At 42.1% G+C, this 6778-nt stretch overlaps 1 long non-coding RNA gene across 2 annotated transcripts in view; it reads left to right on the forward strand.

Annotated features, from left to right (window-relative positions):
- The window catches only part of LOC141091909 (uncharacterized), a 163347-nt gene extending 158394 nt beyond the window's left edge, over positions 1-4953 (forward strand). For both annotated transcript variants that reach the window (XR_012232615.1, XR_012232614.1), the window contains one exon: positions 4455-4953. This is a non-coding gene — a long non-coding RNA (uncharacterized lncRNA). The remainder of the gene's footprint in view (positions 1-4454) is intronic.
- Positions 4954-6778: the final 1825 nt, after the last annotated feature.

The raw sequence follows: 6778 nt of genomic DNA on the forward strand, positions 1-6778 counted from the left end.
CAGCGATTCTGACGATTCCCACCTGCGTCCCTGAGTTCTGCGTCGCCAACGAGGTCGCTCGTCGGCATCAAGCACAGCTGGCCATCGGAACGCTGATGATGAAAAAATGGCCCAGGACATTCAAGCACGATCAGCGATATCCAGCGATCTCGCTATGTGAGACGGGGCCTTTAGAAATAGGTCTACGCCAGAAAGTACACATATATTGAAGAAACAATCAGGGCATTGCTGAGATTTATTCTAAGTTATATGACAAGATCTTTTAAAGGGTCGATGTTGACTTTTAAGATTGCTACCACCAATACATGGCACTAGAATTCCTGTCCTTTCTCTATGAAGAGACTATTTGTATACATGGTAGCCTGGCACATAACTCTCATCTCATGGGCTAAGACTTTCTAAGGCCTACTCAGGAGGCGTTATGTTGCCAGAGTATTCAGGTAGTAGTGCATGCTGCTGCCACATACGATCTCTGATCTGAGCCAGTTGACTATCTCAGCTCTACTATCGCTGGGCTCTGCTACCATTAATTCAAAGTATACCTGACAAACTTTTCTGCCATTCCAAGGAACTGTTCACACACTTGTCTCTGCTACATCAGCTCTACTGATCAAAGGTGCTGTCTGCACTCTTGTGTCTGATACATCAATGTGCCTGTTTGTCTAGTTAGCTTTGTTATTCCAATTTGCTTTCTGCACCATGGCCCTGCAGTAGGGTGACCGGATCTCATATGGGGGGGAAAAAATGTCAGAATCTTGTTCGTCTGGACCCCACAAAACGATTCCCCTTTCCAGATATTGAGAGAGCCAAAATTTGAGCTCGATCAAACGACGTTAACCCGTGCCGCTCGTCGCTCAAAGTTTGAAAAAATCCAAATTGAGGTATTTTAAGATTTAGGTATTTTGCATAGTCTGTTAGACTATAAAGAATGTGACAACAACATTGCAGAAATAGCCCTGACCAAATTTTCGAACCATTTGTGGTATTTGAATGCAGAGTTGGTGGGATTATCGTTTTTTGATCCCACCATTACAGACAATGAAAAGTTGTTAATGGCTAATAAATTGCTCAGTAGCACAGATGAACCATCAGAGCACGCTAACCTACATGAGTTGATAATTTTACATAGTTATCTAATCTATTCTAGAGCTTTTGTTAAAGTAGTTTTTGAAACGTCAGAATATAATGCTCGGCATTTGCTTACAACTTGCAGGACATATTGCTTTTGTTCTTCATCTTTTGTCAGAAGGTCGTTAAAGTCGGTTACTTCCTACCTCTTTTCATTTTTCTTTCCTAACTTTTGGATTTACAACCCTAGCGTGCTCTGATGGTTCATCTGTGCTACTGAGCAATTTATTAGCCATTAACAACTTTTCATTGTCTGTAATGGTGGGATCAAAAAACGATAATCCCACCAACTCTGCATTCAAATACCACAAATGGTTCGAAAATTTGGTCAGGGCTATTTCTGCAATGTTGTTGTCACATTCTTTATAGTCTAACAGACTATGCAAAATACCTAAATCTTAAAATACCTCAATTTGGATTTTTTCAAACTTTGAGCGACGAGCGGCACGGGTTAACGTCGTTTGATCGAGCTCAAATTTTGGCTATCTCAATATCTGGAAAGGGGAATCGTTTTGTGGGGTCCAGACGGACAAAATTCCGACATCGATTTTTTGCGGTCACCCTACCCTGCAGCATCAGATTTCACATCTGTCTACATGACTCTGCTATTCTAAGGTACTGTCCACATATTTACTCTGCTACTCCAAAATGCCTGTCTGTAAATCCAGATCCACTGATCCATATGTGATCTAGCCTATTCAACTCTGAAGCATCAGTTCTTCTGGTTTATGCTGCTCACCCTGACTTCCAGTTAAGAGAATCCATCTTACCAGCTGTGCCCACAACACTACACAGCAAAATATTGTACTATACAGTCTTTAAAGATGGCTGAAAGTCAATTTTGACAACTTAAGCACGATAAGCAGACCATCTAACAGGAATAGGAGTCACCATATTTTTCCCTTATGGCAGATCTTGGGGAAAGAAAAATCGGGCGTGTTGGATTTCAACATGCCCAATCATAAAAAGTGTTTGGCAGCGAATCATTCCTTTCTTGCTGTAAAAACACAAAGCTGACAGTCGTCTATATGGGGGTGTTCAAACTCTCTCTCTCTCTGGCAGATATCAGGGAAGAGATGAATTGGGAATTTTGTATTTCAGTGTGTCCGATTCTTTGTTCTTATGGGAGGGTTTTAGCTCTAAATTTGGGACACTAAACAGCCCATGCCTACAACCTATAACTTGGAAGTTCCCCATTATTTTCCTTCTATTTAGGGCTCACCAAAATTTCCTATAATGGCAGATGTTGGAAGAAAGTAGGATTGGACATGTTGAATTTCAATATGCTTTATCCATGGTTCCTGTGGGAGTAAAGGTACCTCCAGAAGTTTTAGCATCAGCTTGTTCACAGATCACATAGTTGTGTAGACATTCAAATAGAAAATGAAGGCAGTGCCTCAAAAGTTGGTGAAAAATTCTTTCAGTTTCTTATTCTGCCCTCGGTGGCGACATTTTGATCTTACATGATCTTTTTCTATTTGGATGTCTGGATATATTCCGGGAAAGACTCTCTGGAATTGACGTGTGCGTCTATTGTGGGTAAAGTTCACCCCCTATTGCTATGAGGTGCTGTGAATTCGCCACATTGCCACACTATGTTCTGCAGTGCCCATGCGTGGTTTCTAAAACCTAGCTGTAGATGTGTAAAGTGCACTTAACGTATAAGATGAATTTAGCATGAGCTGTTTTTTGTGTATACATGAGAAATAAAACTGTATTTGGCCCTTATGTGACTCGTATTCTGCATTTTTCAGCAGTTTTCCCATCTACTGGTTTTATCTCTAATTTCCTGTTGTCTCTGAGCTAGTGGGTGAAAACTCGATGCTGTGATGTGTTCCATACACAGCACACACGGACATGAGGGATTCCTACTCTCCTGACTTTATGTAGCAGCCGTTCAGAAGCTGCAACATGGACGGTATTATACACTAGTACCAGTACAGTACTGTGAATTCAGCTCTGTGGTGAGATAAAACGCTTAAAAGAAAACAGCAACATGGATGATATTATACATTAGTGCAGAGCAGTGTTGCTGTGAATCTACCTGTGGGGTGAGATATATGCTTGCTAAAAGCAGTAGCTGCATATAGGACATTGTACAGATGTGCTGTTCGAAGCAGCTCAGAATTCATCACTAGGGTTATATACACACTTACTAGAAAGAAGGAGCATGAAGCATATTATACAGGAGTACTGAGAAGTGCAGCTGCGAATCCAGCTCTGAGGTGAGATACACACTAGCCGAATGTAGTGGCAGAATGTAGGACATTATACAGCTGTGCTGTGCAGTCTAGCTGTGAATCCAGCACTAGGGCAGTAAACGATAAAACCAAAAGCAGAGGTCTTTTTGCATTCCTGACCATACCATAGATAGCTGTGGGCCAATCATTGGTTTATATTAGAACTATCTTTTTTAACCTCATACATATGAACTCTCATCTCAGCCAAACGCACATGTGCTTTCTATGGGGCGAGCTGAGTGAATCACTGTCATCTGGCAGCAATGAACTGCCTGTTCTTTATTTTCTATGGGGGAGAGTCAGGACTCAGAGGTCTCTTTACACATTAGAAGTTTAGTAGAAGCAGATGACTTTATTAAGGTACTCAGGGGTCTATGTTTATATTGTCAGATAGTGCTTATAAATACAAACACTTTTGCAATTTACTGCTTATTAAAATTTGCAACCATTCTCGAGATAATAACATTATTGTTTACAGCTCGTTGCATAGGAGACCGACCACCACTGATTGTTGAGCTTGTAAGCACAGTGCTGAAGCTGGCCCTGATTAGGACATAGTAGCGAGCTCCTGTGATCTTAACCAAAACTGTGCTTAAAAGCTCAATAGAAAAGGTCTTGTAAATAATGAGCATGTTCTGCTGCCTAGCAGCGGCAATCGGTCTCCAAGGAAACGAGCCGTAAACCAAAGAAAAGTTTTAATAACTCAAAAACAGTTGAAAATTTTAATAACCAGTAAATTGCAAAATTGCTTGTAAAATTACAAAAACTGTCCCAAATTCCTATTTTTTGGAACATGAGAAATAACCCTTTAAGGCTCACTTTGGTAGCTTCAAAAATGTTGACTTCCTCTATTAATCGGAATGAGATGAGCCAGTCCTATAATCCTCCAAACTGCTGATCATTTACAGATATTTTATGTATAGACTGGCACAGCCTAATGAAGCGTATCCGATTCTATCCGGGATTGGGTACGGCCGTCTCTCTTCTGTCACAACGGATCTGTAAATGAATGTTTCCCATTGTTTTGTACAGTAATCAGACAGACATGTATATGTCCCTAACAGCTATCTTGTTTTCAATTTACAGACCGTACCATGCTTAATCCCACAAGACAACCTACGGATCCAGAGACGAATTTAAAAAGATAATTAGTCCAGCGTTGGCGCTCTCCCTAAGATGGAAAGGGCATCTTATTGGCAGGTCCAGAGGGGTCCTCCGGAGGTCCCAGGCTGGTCACAGTTCCCCCGCTGTTATATTAGTGATATTCATGTATTCTCCTTTGTGTGAAGCAGCTTATTTGCTCATGAAAATTTAAATCATGTTGTTACTAGCGGAAAAAAAATTAGGGCACAAGAAAAGGTCAGGGAGCGATTGTGTCTTTTGAACAAAGCAGATGATTCCTGGAAAGGCTTTGTGTTCTGCCTTCTGCCAATCTCGATACAATGACACCACTTCTTGATGTGGAGGATGTCGAAATAAATCTTTAATATGGGGGATTTATACAATGTTGCTGCGAGAAGAATAAGGATATTATTAACGCTAATGTCTTAAAGGGACACCGTCCTAAATAAAATCTATAGAAATATTGAGACTTGAATGAAAAATCTGTCAAGGTACAGAATATATCACCAGCTAATATGGCCACTTTAAAAGCTTCAGCAGAAGATGTAGAGCTCCAGCAGGGGTTGTAGTGCTCTGCATGGGTTGTAAAGCTCAATCAGGGGTTGTAGAACTCTAGAAGGGGTTGTAGAGCTCCAGCAGGAGATGTAGAGCTCTAGCAGGGATTGTAGAGCTCCATCGGAGGTTGTAAAACTCCAGCAGGGGTTGTAGAGCTCCAGCAGAGATTATAGAACTCTAGCAGGGGTTCTAGAGCTCCAGTAGGAATTGTACAACTCCAGCAGGGATTGTACAACTCCAGCAGAGAATGTAGAGCTTCAGCAGGGGTTGCAGAGCTTCAGCAGGGGTTGTAGAGCTCCAGCAGGGGTTGTAGAGCTCCAGAAGGGGTTGTAGAGCTCCAGAAGGGGTTATAGAACTCCAGCAGGGGTTGTAGAGCTCCAGCAGGAATTGTAGAACTCCAAAAGGGGATGTAGAGCTCCAGAAGGGGTTGTAGAGCTCCAGAAGGGGTTATAGAGCTCCAGCAGGGGTTGTAGAGCTCCAGAAGCGGTTGTAGAGCTCCAGAAGGGGTTGTAGAGCTCCAGAAGGGGTTATAGAACTCCAGCAGGGGTTGTAGAGCTCCAGCAGGAATTGTAGAACTCCAAAAGGGTTGTAGAACTTCAGCAGGGGTTGTAGTGCCCCACAGGGGTTGTAGAGCTCCAGCAGGGATTGTAGAGCTCCAGCAGAGGTTGTAGAGCTCCAGCAGGGGTTGTCAATCAGCTTCCACTGATAAACATGTCTAGTCTAATCCTATTTTGCCAAATAATGAGATACATTTGGTATTCTGGATTCTTAGAATGCCGTGCAACAGCAAATATAATATCCTCCTTTGAGGCTGATATGGTTACATTAAAAGTTCCAAATGGATGACTAAATAGGCAGATTTGTCATTCTGGACTCCAGATAAAGCTGAGTGACAGCTTATGTGAATGCCTTGAAATCTCATACAGGAGTCATCACCCAGCTTTCCCAGTCTCATGAATGATAATCCAAAGTAGGCTGCTGGCCATTGGAGCAAGCTTTCACACAATTGGAAAGCAAGTAGTTGGCCAGAATACAAGCCAAATCAAAAAAAACAGAATAATCAGAGGATCAAAGAGCAGGGAGCAGAGAGGTGGACCAGGTAGGCTAAACTTGATAACTGGCACTTGGGAACAGGCATTCAGGATCTTAAATAGACAATATAGAGTACCTGCACACTCTGGTTATGCTTATTGTGAAATAAATTTATTGCTTGACGGTGAGGAAGCGACATCTATCTGACGTTTCGGCCACATCGGCCTTTATCACAAAAGTCGCCCTTTAATTGAATGGAGGGTCTGTATTCACCGAATCGATAATGTCACTGCTAGGCATTAATGAATTGATAGCATATTCAAAGTTGCCGATAATCCTGATTCTTGAGGAGGTGGTGGACTGGTAAATATGCCAGAGAGTTATTGGTGGCGCAGTGGGTGAAGTACGCACAGACTCTATATTGTCTATGCAATTTGGGGACTATCCATTCCTTTTCACTGGCACCATGAACTCAAACCCTTAGGCCGAGTGCTAACCATTTACATTATCCAGGATCTTAAATAGCCAGCAGTCCTACCCAAGGTTAACTACAAGAATCCAAGACAAAACATAACTTTCAATCTCCCAGCAAAGATGGTACTACAAGTCCCAGAATCACCCAGGACCAAAGCGATTGGGGCAAGATCTAAACCACCAATGGAATCAGAAACAGAGGTGGTGCGAACTGGCACAGATTTCAC

Source organism: Dendrobates tinctorius, unplaced genomic scaffold (genome assembly GCF_039654945.1).
Source record: "Dendrobates tinctorius isolate UK_male_01 unplaced genomic scaffold, ASM3965494v1 ptg000057l, whole genome shotgun sequence".
NCBI lineage: Eukaryota > Metazoa > Chordata > Amphibia > Anura > Dendrobatidae > Dendrobates > Dendrobates tinctorius.